Here is a 19630-nt window from a genome sequence, read left to right as displayed (position 1 = left end):
TCAGAACCAATCATGACATATTGTAATCTGTAGATTATTAGAAAATTTGAAAAGCCCTCAGATGCTTATTGCTCAGGGATGCCAACTGCTTACATTTCAGGAAAATTCCCAGCTTTGAAACCCAAATCAGTCACCTACATGATGTGTGTTTGAAAGAGTTTGTGTCGAGTGAGGATGGGGCCAAATGGCCAATGGAAGTTAGTAATATTTTTGCTATTCTTTGACGATCTGACAGGAGTGCAGTGTTGGATAAACAGCTGAGAATAAGGTGAGGCTGCCTATGAACACATAATAGTATAAACACAATACTATTTATCTTCTGCTAAAGGTGCTGTTTCTGTCCTGGTAATGTTGTAATTAAAAATGACAAACAAAATTATCATGTTACCACATGGGATTAATTAGTAAATTGTTCTTGATCATGAGTAATGCATTTACCGTTGTGTTCTGATGTCCCAGTGTTTATACTGGAGGACTTTTATAATGATGTAAGCCCGTTTATCGTTCTCCAATAATACGGGTGAAGGTCTCTGCGCGTTACTGTCTTTCTTGTTACGCAACACAACAATATTAAATGAAATACATTTTCTCTTATGTACTATCTCTTTATTTCATCTGACTCCATAAATTAAAAAGGTTTTTAATGATATCTGAGTATCATTAAAAGTGAGCGAATGTTTGATTATTCCTTTAACTCTTTAATTATACTTTACCCGTTTAGATTAAGAAACTATGTCGCTTTGAGGTCCTCGCGTGTTTTCTCTACACCGCGGGTCTCACGATCACAAGCGGCCAGTATTGGATCATCAAACAGAGGTAATTGCTATATACCTGAGATCGGTTACGTTCACGTATACACAATCAAAGATACTTCAGTATAGCCCCATGGAATTGCATACATTTGAATGTAACAACGTTTTCTTCAGTAGAGGTCACGGCCACTATTACAGATGTAAGTTGACCAACATAACTTCTCTTATAATAGCTTTGGATTGGCCATGCGTGGTTTCCCACGTACACTTATCTGGAGAAACATCAAATTAAAACAGAGGTTAGACACCTGAATTTAGATTGGTCAAGCAGCGTTTGCTGTTCTAAACGGAAATTCCCTTTTTGTCTTTGCAAACCAAGTACACTTGAATCGATGCCAAATATTAGTCGTCACTAATCTGACGCAGACTTGCGGTAACATACGAATCATTCAATCTGTTTGGGAAACACAATGTCAGAGTCAGTCAGAATAAAATCAAATGTTGACAATTTATTGATCAGGTAACATAATCAATTCATCAATTCCAATTAGACAGTGATAAGTCAAAGTTAGACATTTTATCAAAACATAAGAAATTCGAATTGCTATGACCTGAAATAAATTACAAACAGTAAACTGTTTGGGATCGTCTGATTACAGAGAGCCCTGAGCAATGTGTCACCTTTCCTTAAATACCCAAACCATGGACAAAGGGGATTTTGGGAGTGGTTAGGTTTGGAAGCCCTGGGGACATACTTCATTAACATACAAGCAGGGATGGGGACAGACCTCCAGAATTATAAAGCATATGGCAAAGACCTTATAACTTTGCTGTCCTTAAGTTTACAAACCTGGGAATAAGAGCACTATACCAGACGCACTGAGACATTTTAAATGATACCAAACATGTTCCACTAGTTAGATTATTTGTATACATCACATATTATATTTTGTTGCATGTAGATGAGGAGGGGGGGCAGATGTTTGTGCCTAAATTGGCCTGAGGTTAGGTAGAGGTCAGATGTGAGATTTGTGTTTTATTGTCCTTGCTCAGTAGGATGTGTTGACTCGGGTGAAGATGTTCTTCTGTGTGAGAGTTTTTATGACTTGGGTCTCGCAGAGTTCTTTTACTTTTACGACCTCTTGATGTCAGCCTTACAATGACGTCTATGTTACTTTCAGTTTTTTCCTGCCTTTCCAAAGGTGTGAATGTGGGTTAATACACACAAAGTTTTTTAGTAATACTCTTTTACAAGTGATGTATGCTTTTTTTGAAACCCTAAGTTTGAGTCATTGCAGTTTATAATGGTTATGATGATGCAAGATCCTTGTGGCGATTCACGAGCATATGTTAACCGCTATTTTCCCTTTCATTAGCATAATAGTGCACATAATCATGAACGTGGGTGTATGGTTGATGTGCAAAAAAAAAGGAAAGCCATATACTTCCAACTGATTAATATTGTGGAGGATGAGTGTTAAAGAGATTTAATGCCCATTTTAGGACTGCACAATATATTTAATTTATTGATATATATTGCAAACATGCATATCACAAGGGCTTGCAAAAATTACATTATTTTAATACTTAAAAAAAAAAAAAACTTTCATGATGACTTTTTCTTACATTGAATGAAGTCACAAAAATTTTATAACAACAGTTGGGTCAAAAAATAAAAATAGACTCATTCAGAATATCCCACAATATGCTGAAATTAACTATATTCATTTATTTTACAAAGCAAATACAAATAATTGCATTTTGATATCAATCGTAAATGGCATAATTAAATATATTGTAAGTGACCTGCATGCAGTTTGGAACAAAAGAAAACTTTGTGATCTCTGGGATAGATCGTAGATACTGTAGGCATCAATGCTCTTTACCATCAAATTATGCTAGCAGTGCTTTTGGGAAACACAGCCCTGATCTTTCCCATTCTACTTTTTAAAATTAATTTCAATTTAAAAGGTAAAATTTTAGCACTTTCAAAATCAGTGATTATTCGTGATTAATGATGTCAAATTAAACGATTCATCACGATTAAAACTTTTAATTGACCGACAGCACTAGTTGTAATAAAAAACACAAGATTGTGTCATATTCTTATAAACTTTGTTTTATATTATACATATGTTCTGTGATTAATGAATACAATTGTAATTACATTAAAAAAAAAAAAGATATGTGTGAAAATATAGAAGTCATTGAACAAAAGCCAGCAAAACAGCGAAAGCTTACTGAATGTACATTTAAATCATTCATTTTATTTAAACCTGCAGTCTATTTTCTCTAAAGAAAGCCCAGAGGCATACCCCAAGATATAAAACAACCTTTTTACTTCCGAACTGGCATCCCTGATTGTTGCCTTTAGTTAATATAAAAGTAATTCTTGGTGATTAAATGATTGGTTAAAACTTTGCTTACTTTGATCCTTTTGTGATCCAGACAGTTGAGCCGTCTCTTCTGGGGCTGCTGACTGAGATGGGTCGCTGCAATCCTCCTCATCACTTGACATATCATTAACGAGGGGTTCAAATTGTTCTAAAAGAAACCATTGATGAATGAAAATATAATATCGTCATAGCATCATACTTTCAAATGTAATTTTCTTTTTTCTTACATTTTCTGTCAAAAAACTTGCATAGACAAACATATTAGCATAGAAATGCAAGCATGCTCATACCATTTGGGTCGATTTCAATCTCATCAAGCGTCTTTCCTTTGAAGTCCGAGAGTGTTCGCTTCTCCATAGCTAACAAGACCTTGCTCATCTTTGCCAGCTGCAGCGTCCCCTCCGGTAAACGATAGTATTGTCTGTGGATTCTGATATCATGACCGAGGAAATCAGCCAATTGATCTGCTTCGTTCTCATCAAGGTTCAAGATTTTTGACATGGTTGCTATGTGTTTCCTCAGCTTAGTTGATGACAGTGCTTCTGGATTCTTTATGCCACATTCCTGAGCAGCTCTGTAAATGCACTCTCCTCCTCGGTAGGCAGACATCGCTCCTGATCTGGCAAACAGAAAAGGATTCGCAGCTGGGACTTCACAAACCTCACGTGTTTCATCAAGCAGCTCCATGGCAGAAACCATTGAAGGCTTGAGAAGCACAGGAACCTCGTTTACCACGGATCTCAACTCTGGTGAAGTGCAGACACAACTTTCTCTCGAACTCCGAAAGACAGATCGCTAGGTCTTCATGTAGCTCAGAAGAATCCCTGCTTTTAAAAGCTGCCAAAAGCATTAGTGATACCTCACCTTCTCTTCCTCTGTTGAACAGGATGACTTGCGTCAATGTGACCTTAGCAAGAGCTGAATAGCTTTTTGCCAACGGGCAGTTTCCGAGCTTGCTTAGGAACTCTTTGTGTTTCTTTTCCAGATGTGCATGCAGAACTTTGACATCTTGAGTGAAAGGAATGATCTGAGGGGTATTCCACTTGGCTTCTTTTAAAGTAGTTAAAGCACCAGCAGAAATGTATTCGTTCCATCTTGCCTGGTGTATTTATCTGAAGTCTCAAGCACACTCAGCACGTTGATGGTCTCCGTACATCATGGCATTGCTCTCAACAATACTACAGATCTTGTTTAAAGAATGACCAAGTTTGAGAGCTAGAGAGGGAATGCGGTAGCAGTTTTTCTCTTCATCATAGCCAGATACAACTTTAACAGCTGAAATGACTTGTTTGAAATTTGCTGGTATGATGAAGTCCACCATAGATCTTAGCGGAGTAATCTTCCTTGCTTCAGGAAGAAGTCTGCCAACTTCTCTCATCTTCTGTCTGATGTAGTCATGTTTATTAACATCAGATCCCATCCTATTAAACATGTGCTCCCCCAGTTGTATGATGCAGCAGTCAGAGTGAACAACACGGGAAACTTCATCATAGTTCATAATGGAAAGTATATTCTTTAAACCTTTGCTCACCTCTAAGCCAACTGGAGTTTTCAGAGCGCAGAGTGATCGGACTCTTTTCCTGCCCTTGGATTCATCATCTTTAGGTTTCAGAGGACAGTTCTTTAAATGTTTCCAAAGGCTCCGCTTGTTGTAAAGCCCTTGGCAGTAAACACAGTGAATTAAATCCTTATCTTTTTTAATCTCTTTTGGACGGTAGCAGGCAACCATCTCTCCATGTCCATTTCTTGCCACATCTGTGTTGTGGGCAAAGTTGCCCCTTTTTCTAAGGAGGTTTAACTGGATTCGCCTCTCTGTAGAAGGTTTTGGAAACGCAACTGCCTTTGCAACGTCCACTTCATTGCGATGGACAAATTCAAGGTGTCTTGCCATTTTTGAATAAGGCTTAGAGCAATAAAGACAATACTGCTTCTTCTTATATGACTTGCGATCCTGCACAGGTGATGGCATTGATTGAATAAAAGACCTATCATCAGAAGAGGGGTCTGTCTCTTTGGTTTTGCATTGCACTTTAGCATTTGGTGATTGTGTTGTCACGCCTGTGTCTGATGAACTTGTATCTTTATAGCTTTGTGAAAAAGGTGGAGTTGGATTTTTCAAAGAACCATACCAACCATACCTTTTCCAGAAGTCTTTTCATTAGCTTCATCTAAGCTACTTTCAACCATGCCATATCCAGAAGCACTATCATCTGATTCGTCTGAGTTGCTCTTGGGTACATAGTCAACATCGCTGTAGTCTGTAACATCTGAATCACTGAGTGCTTTCCATGAGTACTGAAAAAGAGAATAACACTTATTGAAATTGTACTTCCTTATTTTCATCATGTTTCAGTGCTCAAATAAGGGGGAGTGCACTTTTAAATAAGATAAGGTGTTTGTAGTCTATGGGCATTATGTGGTTTCTGTAAATCTAATTAGCATTGTACTGTGGTTACTTAAGTGTAATGACAAGCAAGCCACTCTTTCAGGTTAACATACAAGCATTAAAAATGCTGCATAGCATGTCATGTACCTCTCACATAATTTCTCTAATAATCATATGTGATTGGAATTTGAAGTGCACAAAAATGTAATCAAATAATTACAGTTAGACATTTATGTAATAATTGTTATATATTGTTAATATCATTGTATGTAAATATCTAATGCTTCACCTGGTTGCACTGACAGACAAACATGCAGAAAGATGAACACACAAAATGCGGGACAGCATTGAATTTGATCATTCGCAAGAGGAATTTATTTTTATATAAAAAGGTGCCGTTTTCTCATGTTCTCACTAGGGCTGGTTTATAGGATGATTTAATTGTATATTGATGAATAGAGCTGGGTAGTTTCCAAATATTTTAAACAGTATCCCATTTACCAGGATTTTAAAAAGGTGCTAATCGAAAATTAAACAATTAAAATCATTTAGGATTTTAGAGATAGGCTGTGTCAATTTTCATTGCTCTGTCGATTGTCGACATGTTCTCTAAATAGAATCAGGCAAGAATCTCTTACATCAACGGATGATCACTTTTGCACTGATATTCCTGGCCAAATTGAGAACAGATACTAAGGATGTCTGCAAAATATTTACATGTCCACAGCAAGCATTGTCCTACATAAAGACATTGGAGTAAGCCATTTGTTTTTCATCCTAGTGCCTAGTGGGCCTGTCTCACTGAACATACACTCGACTGACCGAGGAAACTGATTGCCTTTTTCATTTTGTGCTGGTTCCACCTAGCAGCTGAAGATTGTTTTGTGTAGTATCTGTATATTCTTCGGGACAGCTTGTGGATGAATCTGCTTGTTTTAGGTGCTTATGCCTCAAGTTGGCTGGAGTTTGTTTTGTGGAATATTTCTTACAGGACATTGGAGTAAGTTTGCACGAAGAACTGAACAGACGTTTTTTGTTTTGTTTCTTTGTGCTGTTTCCGCTAGCGGCTGGAGCTTGTTTTGTGCAGGCCGAGACCTTCAAGACAATTAAGTGGATGAATCTACACTTTTTTTGTGTTTATTCCGCTTATGGGCTGGAGTTTGTTTTATAGATTATCTTCTGATGTGTAATTCTGTTTTACACATTTTTGTGTAGAAGCACCGGACTTGAGCAATCTGATGGCAAGTTTGTCGCAGGGACTATCGTAGGCGTACATGGACTGTTTGAGTTTAGAGGGATGGACACCAATTGGTGATGTCGTGCGCGGGGTTAAAGCACACATTTTTCTTTTTTTTTTTGCTGGGGAAAGTTCGGGGGTTGATTGTTGCACCACTGTGGAATGTGGTCTTTATAATTACATTTACTTTATAATTCCTCTACTATGTTAAAATGTCAAATATTAATATGAGTGGATTGTCTCTCTCCACATGGAATGTGAATGGGTTGGGACACCCCATAAAAAGAAGGAAGGTTATTTATTTTCTTAAAAACGTAAGAAATAGGATATAGTGTTTCTTAAAGAAACACATCTTTCCTGCAGGAAGCTGAACATTTTGGGAAGATATGGGGTGGACATGTTTTCTTTAGTGCTGGCTCGAGTAAGAGCAGGGGAGTCATTACATTGATAAGTAAACATCTTCAAATATCTCAAACAGATTAAAGATAAATTATGAAACATCATTATTGTTTTAGCAGAAATTCAAGGGCAAAGGTTGAGTTTGGCTAATATTTCTGCACATAACGCTGATGATCAGGGCTTTTTTATGGTGTTAAAAAATGTTTACAATCCGTTGGCACCCCTCATGATATAATGTTGGGAGCAGACTTTAATCTATTGATTGATTTTTTTCATCAGCCCATAAGATTTATTCTAGAATAGATTTTTAAATCCCTCATTTCATCTGTTGTTGATTGCTTAGTTGGAAACATCTTAGTCTCAGATCACACTCTGGTGAGTTTAAAGGTGTTGCCACATACAGAGAAAAAAAAAGAATATTAATTGGTATTTTAATTTTTCCCTTTTGCAAAATTCTGAGTTCCAACAAATTTTTAAGTCCGAAATCATTGTTTATATGGAGACCAACTGGTCCTCAGTATCCTCTGTGGGCATGGCTTGTAGATACTTAAGGCGTTTCTTAGGGGTCGGATCATACAGTACGCCTCATTCATTAAAAAATCCAAAGCATGAGAACTCGTGGAGTTGGAGGGGAATATTAAAAGTGCCGAGGCAGAGCTGAAGCGCCAAATGTCGTCTGATGGCCTCAGAGAATTGACCCAATTGAAATACAGATATAATACTATTTTGTCATACTTTGAGTCGGGGAACAAAGCAGGGAAGTTTTCGGCTAGCTATATAAAGGAGAGAGTCTTTTTCTACCATTCCCTCAATTAAATCTGCTGCTGGTGAAATATTTACCATTGATATTAATAATGCTTTTAAAGAAATATATCTTGATTTTTATAGTTCCAAGTTTTCATCTACTGATGAAGATATTAGAAATTTTGTGGAACCATTAGATCTCCCTAAACTGATGACTGAGCAAAAACGATTTATTTATTCTGGAGATAAACTTGGAGGAGCTTGGCGAGGTAATTAAGCTCTTACCTACAGGCAAGGCTCTGGGGTCTAAATTCTACTTAACTGGTTAACTGATCTAAATCTGAAACTTTGGCTCTGACAGCATACTGCCCGTAAACAGCTTTTCATCCGACATCTTTCAGTGGCCCAAACAGGGCATTTAGTATTTGGGTATTTTATTCCCAGCAAATTTATGTGATTCAGTTAATTCAGAGTTAATTTTGACCCTTTAAAAAAATGTTTGCGCGATGTGGGCAGGTGGGCTATGTTGGTTATTTGTATATGTTTTTAAGTCATCAAGTATTTTATTTGGACTGTTTGTTTATATGTGTGTCTGTTGTTATTTTATGTTTGACCACTGGAATGTATGTGTGGTTGCAGGTGGGGGGATTATGTAAATTGTTCATTATTTAACAATTTACATAATTGTTAAAAGTTGTTTAAATTGAGTTCTAATTTTTAGGAGGCAGTAACTGCATTAACCAAGCATAAAACAAACACAAATTCATGTGCATGTACCAGAAGCTAAACTGGTATGGCGACATACACAGATTGTCTATTAAATGTGTATACCCACCTCCCTTAATGAGACAGGCTCAGGTTCCTGTGATAAGCCATTCCCTGCGGTGGATGCGGCACAGGGCAAAGGTGATGAGGATTGCGGCACATTAGGTGGTGAATGTGATGGTGTATCAGATGTGCATACTTCAGTGGGTGACTGGGACAGCTTGAAAACATACCTGTAGCACCTGTAAAGAAATTGAGGTATTAATTATTTGTGATGCGTCTGTGTTCATATACATTACTCATCGAGCAATCTTTTTGTGACAGCTGTTTAGTGAACTGATCATGCAATAGCTTAAGATGTTGCTTTTCACTCTCATTCCTCTCAGTCTCTGCTCTTTTAAAGCGATTATAACAATCTTCATGATGTTGTCGCAACTTTGATGTTCTTGATTGAAACCGCTGCTGTAGATATAAGAGGTATTTAGCTTAAGACAAGAGTAAAATATACATTGTCAATGTTAAAATCTGTGGCACCTAAAGACATTAAAGCATCACTGAGGTGAGCCAAAAGGTAAGATGTATGTTTTGTTAATTTAACGATGTTGTTTTATTTTTGGTAAGCACTGCTCTGGTATAGTTGAGGAAAAAGTGAGGACAAGTCAAAGAAATTTTGTATCACTTCTCACTTGATTTGTTAACACTTACATTACGCGTTGTGGAAGGGAAGAATGTGACCAGAAGTGAAGATTTATTATAACTTTTTAATTCTGTTATTTTCTTATAAACATCATTCATTTAGCTTGGGAAGACATTAATGGCCGGACTGCAGTTGTGTCGATTACTTTGGGACTATCAAAATTTGGTACCTGTTGAGTTGCATTGTACGGACCTACAGAGCTGAGATATTCTTCTAAAAATCTTTATTTGTGTTCTGCTGAAGAATGAAAGTCATATTCATCTGTGATGGCATGAATATAATGAAAGAATTCTTATTTTAGGGTGAACTACTCCTTTAAGAGTTAGTTATATTGTTTTAATGTATTATAAAATCTGGCCTCTAAGCTTCAAAATGACCCATTTTGTCATTACAAGGAGTGAAGCAGAATTAACTGTACTTACCAATTTCTGGGGGCCCAAACTGCTGACCGATTTTACATCACTGGATTCTGTTGACGCTTCATTCAAAGACTGGAGAAGTATGAGAGCACAAAACACATTAGCAATTCATGACAGGAAAAAGGCATCATAAATTTCTGCTTATGAATTCTAGCATTTTCTTTATGGTACCTTATCTCTCCATGGCCAGTCCGAATCTCCGTAGTTGTAAGTGATTTCTTCACCTGGTAAAATGTCTCGTACAGCAAATAGATAAAGATGAGGCTTTTTCTTCACTTCAACAGTTCTCATTTTGCAAGTAGGATTTTTGTTCTCATCGTTGACAAGTCTTCCCAGGGACTTGTCTTCCTTGGATGCATCCATACTATATAAGTGTAACGGTTACCCTGTCTTGTTTCACTGTTCCCTCTTGTTTACCATTTTCGTCACTTTTTGCATTCCTTAGTTTTCACTTTTGTCCCTTATGTAACTCCATAGTCTCTTTGTTAGCGTTCGTGTTTTCCGTCATTGCTTTCACCTGTCCCTCGTTAAGTTGCCACTTGCCTCTGTTTCTTCCCTCGTTATCTTGTTTGGTGTTCTGTTTGTTCATTGGCCCCTTAGTTCTATGTTCATGTATATATTCTGGTTTTTGGTTTAGTCCCTGTCTTTCGTTGATTGTATGTTAACGTGAATGTCAGTGTTGTATGTTCGCTCGTGGTTACCCTGTTCCCTGTCTGTTCCGTCCGAGGTTACCCTGCTGTCTGTCGTTTCAGGTTTACCCTGCCCACTGTGGATGTTCTCTGCCCAGTCACTCCTGCACCCCTCTTGTGTTAAATCCAGTATTCCCTCCTGTGTTAAATCCAGTATTTCTAGTTTGTGTTTTTCCCATCGTAGATCTTTGCTTTGTGTTTATTTATTTAGTTATTTGCAATAAAACCGCAACTGGATCCTACTCACCTGTCTGCCTTCCCCTGTTTCCACACCACAGCATAACAGAACGAAAGACCACATATGGATCCAGCGGTGCAACAGGCGAACTTCAGACTCCTCTGCCTGAAACAAGAGGACTGTCCTGTGGAGGACCACATCCGTGACTTCCTCGAGCTGGCGAGTGTCGCGGACTTCCCAGACTCCTCCCTGGTGGCTTTCTTCAGGGGCAATCTGAACAGTTCGCTTAAGGAGCGGTTGCCACCGGCGACACGCGGCTGGACTCTCCTGGAATTCGTGGAGGAGACTTTGCTGGTCTGCGGCTCGTCACTCACTGTGGGCGTTGTTGAGGACCCTGCCTCTCCAGAGCCCACGCCTGCCACGGTCAGCGAGCCAGAGCCCACGCCTGCCTCGGTTAGAGAGCCAGCGCCTGTAGCCTCTACCGTCCCAGAGCCAGCACCTGTAGCCTCTACCGTCCCAGAGCCAGTACCTGTAGCCTCTGCCGTCCCAGAGCCAGCGCCTGTAGCCTCTGCCGTCCCAGAGCCAGTGCCTGTAGCCTCTGCCGTCCCAGAGCCAGCGTCTGTAGCCTCTACCGTCCAAGACTCAACACCTCCCAAGTCTCTCGAGCTTTCCAGAGCTCCACCTTCCGAGTTTCCCGAGCTTTCCAGAGCTCCGCCTTCCGAGTTTCCCGAGCTTTCCAGAGCTCCGCCTTCCGTGTTTCCCGAGCTTTCCAAAGCTCCACCATTCCGAGTTTCCCGAGCTTTCCAGAGCTCCGCCTTCCGAGCCTCCCGAGCTTTCCAGAGCTCCGCCTCACGGGCTTTCCAGAGCTCCGCCTCCCGAGCATTCCAGAGCTCCGCCTCTCGAGCCTTCCAGGGCTCCACCCCTCAAGTCTCTCGAGCCTCCCAGGGCTCCACCCCTCAGGTCTCTCGAGCCTTCCAGGGCTCCACCTCTCAAGCCCCTCGAGCCTTCAAGGGCTCCGCCCCAGAGCCTTCCACGGCTCCGCCTCCCGAGCCTCCTATGGCTCTTCTCCCCGAGCCTCCTTCGGCTCCGCCTCCCGAGCCTCCTACGGCTCCACCTCCCGAGCCTCCTAGGGCTCCTCTCCCCGAGCCTCCTACGGCTCCGCCTCCAGAGCCTCCTACGGCTCTGTTCCCAGAGACTCCAGAACCTTCTAGAGCTCCTCCTCCCGAGCCTCCTATGGCTCCACCTCCCGAGCCTCCTACGGCTCCGCCTCCAGAGCCTCCTAGGGCTCTTCTCCCCGGGCCTCCTACGGCTCCGCCTCCTGAGCCTCCTACGGCTCTGCTCCCAGAGACTCCAGAGCCTCCTAGGGATCTGCCTCTACAGCGTCCTACGGCTCTTCTCCCCGAGCCTCCCAGAGCTTCGCCTCTGGAGCCTCCTGCGGTGCCACCGCCCTCGGCTCCACCTCCTGAGTCATCCTCGGCTCTGTGTCCTGGGCCTTCCTCAGCTCTGTCTCCTGAGCCTCCTACGGCTTCGCCTCCTGAGCCTCCCTCAGCTCCGCCTCCTGAGACTCCCGAGCCCCCTACTGCTCCACCTCCCGAGCCTCCTACGGCTCCGCCTCCAGAACCTTCCAGGCCTCCGCCTCTAAAGCATCCTACGGCGCCGCCTCCAGGGCCTTCCAGGGCTCCGCCTCTAGAGCCTCCTACGGCGCCACCTTCCTCGGCTCCGCCTCCTGAGCCTCCCTCGGCTCCGCCTCCAGAGCCTCCCTCAGCTCTGCCTCCTGCTCCTCCAGAGCTTTTCATGGGTCCGCCTCCCTTGGCTCCGCCTCCTGGGCCTCCAGAACCTCCCACAGCTTCGTCTCCAGAGCCCCTCTCAGCTCCGCTTTCGGGACCTGTCCCTGTCCTGAGGCTGCCTCCCAGGCCTCCTGGACCTGTCCCTGTCCGAGGGCCACCTCCCAGGTCCCCTGAACCGGCCTTTGCCTTGTGGCCAGCTCCCGGGCCACCCAAACCTGTCCCCTTAGTGTGGCCTTCTCCCAGGGCCCCTGACCTAGTCCCTGTCCTGTGGCCTCTTCCCAGGCCTCCTGACCCTATTCCCGTCCTGTGGCCTCCTCCCAGGCCTCCTGACCCAGTCCCTGTCCTGTGGCCTCCTCCTGACCCTGTTCCCATCCTGTGGCCGCCTTCCAGGCCTCCTGACCCAGTCCCAGTACTATGGCCTCTTCCCAGGCCCCCTGACCCAGTCCCTGTCCAGTGGCCTCCTCCCAGGCCCCCTGACCCGGTCCCTGTCCTTGCCAATTGGCCACCTCCCGGGCCATCTGGACCGGCCCCTGCTCTGCGGCCATCTCCCAGTCCACCTAAACACGCCCCTACCCGGTGGAAGCTCCCCAGGCCACCCGACCTGGTTCCCAGCACACACCCCCAGAGACTGCTTATCTGCCCTCTCGCCCTCTGTGGTCTGTCTCCGTGTCCCTTGTGCCCCCCGTGGACTGCCTGACTGCCCCTCGTTGCCCCCAGGACTGCCTGTCTGCCCCTCATTGCCCCCAGGACTGCCTGTCTGCCCCTCGTTGCCCCCTGGACTGCCTGTCTGCCCTTTGTGCCCCCAGTCATTGGACATTTGTTCTTCCTGTTTTTTTGTTTTTGTTGATCGTCTGGTATCCGATCCTTGAGGGGGGGGCTATGTAACGGTTACCCTGTCTTGTTTCACTGTTCCCTCTTGTTTACCATTTTTGTCACTTTTTGCATTCCTTAGTTTTCACTTTTGTCCCTTATGTAACTCCATAGTCTCTTTGTTAGCGTTCGTGTTTTCCGTCATTGCTTTCACCTGTCCCTCGTTAACTTGCCACTTGCCTCTGTTTCTTCCCTCGTTATCTTGTTTGGTGTTCTGTTTGTTCATTAGTTCTATGTTCATGTATATATATCCTGGTTTTTGGTTTAGTCCCTGTCTTTTGTTGATTGTATGTTAACGTGAATGTCAGCGTTGTATGTTCACTCGTGGTTACCCTGTTCCCTGTCTGTTCTGTCCGAGGTTACCCTGCTGTCTGTCATTTCAGGTTTACCCTGCCCATTGTGGATGTTCTCTGCCCAGTCACTCCTGCACCCCTCCTGTGTTAAATCCAGTATTCCCTCCTGTGTTAAATCCAGTATTTCTAGTTTGTGTTTTTCCCATCGTGGATCTTTGCTTTGTGTTTATTTATTTAGTTATTTGCAATAAAACCGCAACTGGATCCTAATCACCTGTCTGCCTTCCCCTGTTTCCACACCACAGCATAACAATAAGTCAAGTCAAGTCAAGTGGTTTTTATTGTCGTTTCAACCATATACAGTTAGTACAGTACACAGCAAAACGAGACAAAGTTCCTCCAGGACCATGGTGCTACATAAAAACAACAAAGGACCAACACAGGACACACACACTTACCACTAAAATGTATGCAAGACATATACAGAAGTGTTTTTCACTTCTACTGTCTGTTTCTAAAAAAATTATATTAAAAGGCACAGTTCACCCACAAAAATAATTCTCTCATCATTTACTCACCCTCATATGACTTTCTGTCGGCGCATAGGGGCGCCGCACCATGGGGGCGCCAAAGCGATGGTAAAAAAAAAAAAACGAATTTTTTTTTTAATTTATATAAGTTTTATAAATGTATATAAAATTTATCTAAAAGTTATATAAGTTAAATATAAAAAAGTTATATAAATTTTAGAGGACTAACAGGCTAGATTAGGCGCCGGCGACCTCATAAGATTCTATCTTAGAATTTATTTTGACAGAAGGGTAATATCGCGACGCGAGCGCTGAGTGAGCAGCAGGAGTGAGTTGTCGTTAAAAACTCAAAGATGGATAAAGCAAAAAAGCTGTCGGGGCTAAAAACAGAAAAAGAAAGAGGGAAAAGGAGATTGCATGTCAAGGGATGCGACAGCAGCTTAATAAGTGGATGGTGAAAGGCAACAGGTAGGATTTAAAGTGTGACGTCTGTGCTTGGAAGCTCGCAAATATTCATGTTAACAGACTAGCTAGCGTTTGCTAAGACTGGGAATGTAGCAGCCAGAATATGTAGCTAGCTAGCTTAGAATATGCAAAACCGAGGTTGCTGAGCTGAAAACTGAAAAATATAAGGAAGCTTGTATGATAAATGACAAGAATCTGGAAAACAACTAATGCAATATCTCTGGTTTACCATGGAATCATGCATAGATTTGCTAGCAAACTTGGAGGCTTGCAAATATTAATGTTAAGAGACTGGCAAGTGTTTGCTAACTCAATGCAAAATAATGTTGCTGATATTTACATTTAGATTTTGGTTAAACCCTATGGTAGGGTCACATCTCTCTCTCTCTCTTTAAAAATCTGTGCTATGTGTGTGTGTGTGTGTGTGTGTGTGTGTATATATATATATATATATATATTATCCTTTAAAGGTCTGTGCTATATATATATATATATATATATATATATATATATATATATATATATATATATATATATATATATATAGCACAGACCTTTAAAGGAAGAGAGAGATGTGACCCTGTAATTACATATCTATATATATGTGTGTGTGTGTGCCATATTTGTACTTTTTAAAATCCAAAATGTTAATGTAATTTCAACAGCAGCACAACCTTACTGCATAATAGTTGTCTTATATGATGCCATCACTAGGCTGATTTAAGAATTGAATTTAGGCTGCTTTATTTAACAGTGAGTTCATTTCTTTCAGATGTGAGGATGGTGGATCAGGAAAGACAGGGGAAGGCAACAGGTAGGTCTAACATTAGGTGGAAGTTTAGAGGGAGCCACTTGATACCAACAGATTAATTTATTAATATTATTGATATGGAAAAAGTAATATGGAAACTCTATTACATAATGTTTGTTTGACAATGTCTTAGTGGAGAAGAACACAGGCAAGGGGTAAAAGAGACAGACATGATGTCGGCGATGGCATCAAGTATAGAGGAGACCAGTGATGATATCAGGTAGGAGTTATATTAGTTAGACTACACAAAACTGGCGCCAAAATTGTTGCTGCATACCCCTCTAACACTGGGTAGTTGTGCCCCTGCATTCCAAGTGTCAAGCCACTCCTGAACCAGAGACAACATCAGAACTGTCTTACTTGGGTTAAAGGAGAAGAACTGGACCGTTGCTCAGTGGAGAGGCCAGTGTGAAGTTTCCACAGTCAGTGACGATTTGGGGTGCCATGTCATCTGCTGGTGTTGGTCCACTGTTTTCTCTCAAGTCGAGAGACAATTAAGCCATCTACCAGGATATTTTAGAGCAATTCATGCTTCCATCTGCTGACAAGCTTTTTGGAGATGCTGATTTCCTTTTCCAGCAGGACTTGGCACCTGCCCACAGAGCCAGAACTACAAGTAACTGGTTTTCTAACAATGGTATTACTGTGCCCAACAATACAGACAAGCTGATGGCCGCTATCAAAGCATCCTGTGCTTCCAGAACACCTCAGCAGTGCCACAGACAGATTGCCTCCATGTCACGCCACACTGATGCAATCATTTGTGCAAAAAGAGCCCTGACCAAGCACTGAGTGCATAAATTAAGATACTTTTCAGAAGGTTGACATTTCTGTATTATAAATTCTTTAATCTAATATTTTGAGATACTGGATTTTTTATTTCCATGAGCTGTAATCATCAACATTAAAACCAAAAAAAAAAACATTTTATGTGTAATGAATCTAGAATATATGAAAGTTCCACTTTTTTAACTTTTCCATGATATTCAAATTTTTTTAGATGCACCTGTACCTCTAAAGTGTTTAGTCCATGTCTTCTCAAGTGATACAATTAGTTTTGGGTGAGAATTCAACCCAAATATGTCATTATTCTCTATAAATCCTCCACTGTAGTTCATGAGAGAAGCTGGTTTACGGTTGTTTGCACTTGACACACGTGCAGAGCACTATACATTTCAAATGTGAAAGGAGTTATTCATGTATAAAGATTTATTGACCATTTTACTGTTTGTACACAATGATGACGTGGCAACGTATGCGCGCGCATATTGGCAACGGAAGTATGGCGAGAAGCAGCAGCGTGTCAAGCTACTCGAGCGGATTAAGCAACACAGACAGAGAAAGTTATTTCAAAAAGTTGACTTTATCAAATGGTATCCGGCTACCAGATCCGTGTACTATAGTGGAGTGGATAGAAGATGTTAGCAGATGGCCAAATATACAGTGGCCAGATATATATACGTATTTAGTTGAGAAACCGAGCGTGTACACCCGAGAGAAATTACGAGCATATAAATCACTGGATGCCAGGGGCGCAACTACCCAGTGTTAAGAGGGGTATGCAGCAACAAAGTTTAACCATATATATACATACATATATTATTAGCAATATTAACAAATAATAAAAAGTTACAAACAGAATAAACAGTTAGAACTAGTCAGTCACCGATTCTCGATGCCCAATCCAAGTAACAATGTTGCTACCAAACATTCAAAAGCGCTCTTTAGTTTCTACTAAATTGTAACATGGCGTGCCTTTTCACTTGCCCATTTATCTAGTTTTGCATCGAATGAAATGGTTCGTGCCACACTGTTTTCAATTGAAATGACTGCTAATTGGGTTAAGCGATCATTACTCATGTTGGAACGAAGGTATGTCTTTATCAGCTTTAGCTTGCTGAATGATCTCTCCACAGAGGCAACTGTCATAGGCATTGTCAGGAAAACTCTCAGGGCTACTGTTACATTTGGAAAATAGGTTGGTCAACATAACTTCAAACCATACTGGACATTTTGTTTTGTGTAGTCTAACTAATATAACTCCTACCTGATGTCATCACTGGTCTCCTCTATACTTGATGCCATCGCCGACATCATGTCTGTCTCTTTTACCCCTTGCCTGTGTTCTTCTCCACTAAGACATTGTCAAACAAACATTATGTAATAGATTTTCCATATTACTTTTTCCATATCAATAATATTAATAAATTAATCTGTTGGTATCAAGTGGCTCCCTCTACACTTCCACCTAATGTTAGACCTACCTGTTCCCTTCCCCTGTCTTTCCTGATCCACCATCCTCACGCCTGAAAGAAATGAACTCACTGTTAAATAAAGCAGCCTAAATTCAATTCTTAAATCAGCCTAGTGATGGCATCATATAAGACAACTATTATGCAGTAAGTTTGTGCTGCTGTTGAAATTACATTAACATTTTGGATTTTAAAAAGTACAAATATGGCACACACACACACATATATATAGATATGTAATTACAGGGTCACATCTCTCTCTTCCTTTAAAGGTCTGTGCTATATATATATATATATATATATATATATATATATATATATATATATATATATATATATATATATATATATATAGCACAGACCTTTAAAGGATAATATATATATATATATATATATATATATATATATATATATACACACACACACACACACACACACACACACACATAGCACAGATTTTTAAAGAGAGAGAGAGAGATGTGACCCTACCATAGGGTTTAACCAAAATCTAAATGTAAATATCAGCAACATTATTTTGCACTAAGTTAGCAAACACTTGCCAGTCTCTTAACATTAATATTTGCAAGCCTCCAAGTTTGCTAGCAAATCTATGCATGATTCCATGGTAAACCAGAGATATTGCATTAGTTGTTTTCCAGATTCTTGTCATTTATCGTACATACTTCCTTATATTTTTCAGTTTTCAGCTCAGCAACCTCGGTTTTGCATATTCTAAGCTAGCTAGCTACATATTCTGGCTGCTACATTCCCAGTCTTAGCAAACGCTAGCTAGTCTGTTAACATGAATATTTGCGAGCTTCCAAGCACAGACGTCACACTTTAAATCCTACCTGTTGCCTTTCACCATCCACTTATTAAGCTGCTGTCGCATCCCTTGACATGCAATCTCCTTTTCCCTCTTTCTTTTCCTGTTTTTAGCCCCCGACAGCTTTTTTGCTTTATCCATCTTTGAGTTTTAACGACAACTCACTCCTGCTGCTCAATCAGCGCTCGCGTCGCGTCGCGATATTACCCTTCTGTCAAAATAAATTCTATGATAGAATCTTATGAGGTCGCCGGCGCCTACTCTAGCCCGTTAGTCCTCTAAAATGTATATAACTTTTTTATATTTAACTTATATATCTTTTAGATAAATTTTATATACATTTATAAAACTTATATAAATTAGAATTTTTTTTCGTTTTTTTTTTTTTTTACCATCGTATTTGGTGCGGCGCATACCCACTTTTTGCGCCACTGCTGGATGCTTATGAATACGCAATACGTTGTCTGTGGTCATGTACAGAACGTCAAATACCAAATACTCAGAGTTTTGTGTGTTGAAATCAGAAATTCTTCCTAGTCAAAGACAAGGACACAAGACAACATTTTATGTTGTTATTGATTGCTGTGTGTTGACGCACTTCTGTTTAAAGTTTTATTTTGTAATGCTATAGTACTTTAATAGTAACTATGTTGCTTGCATACATTGCAATTAAACTACTAATAACAATTACAAATGAAATTGAAAAGCACTGTGAATTGTTGAGATAATCTTGGGGGAAGTACATTATACACACCAGTGGCAGCCAATGTTGGGAGGTTTATTATAATGCATTATGTTTCATGTACAGTAAATAGGTTTTACAAATGTAAATCATGTAAAAACTAATACATGGTAATGTGTTACTCATTTGGAAACAACACTCTTACAGAGGTTTGTGAGGGCACCACATACAGTCACAACATCGTCTAGCATGTTAACCTGCGACACTGGAATAACTGTTTGCAAATCTTAAAGTTTTTCCACCGACCAATAACTCGCTCCATATGGATTCTCACACGAGAAAGTTGTCTAGATGTGTCAACTTCCTGTGCAGAAAGCTGCTTTTTTCCTTTTGTGAAATGAGGGATACGAAGGGTTGCACCATAAGCTGCAAACTCGTCTCTGATGAGAAAT

Source organism: Xyrauchen texanus, chromosome 35 (genome assembly GCF_025860055.1).
Source record: "Xyrauchen texanus isolate HMW12.3.18 chromosome 35, RBS_HiC_50CHRs, whole genome shotgun sequence".
Lineage (NCBI taxonomy): Eukaryota > Metazoa > Chordata > Actinopteri > Cypriniformes > Catostomidae > Xyrauchen > Xyrauchen texanus.
Note: the sequence above shows the minus strand (reverse complement) of the source record.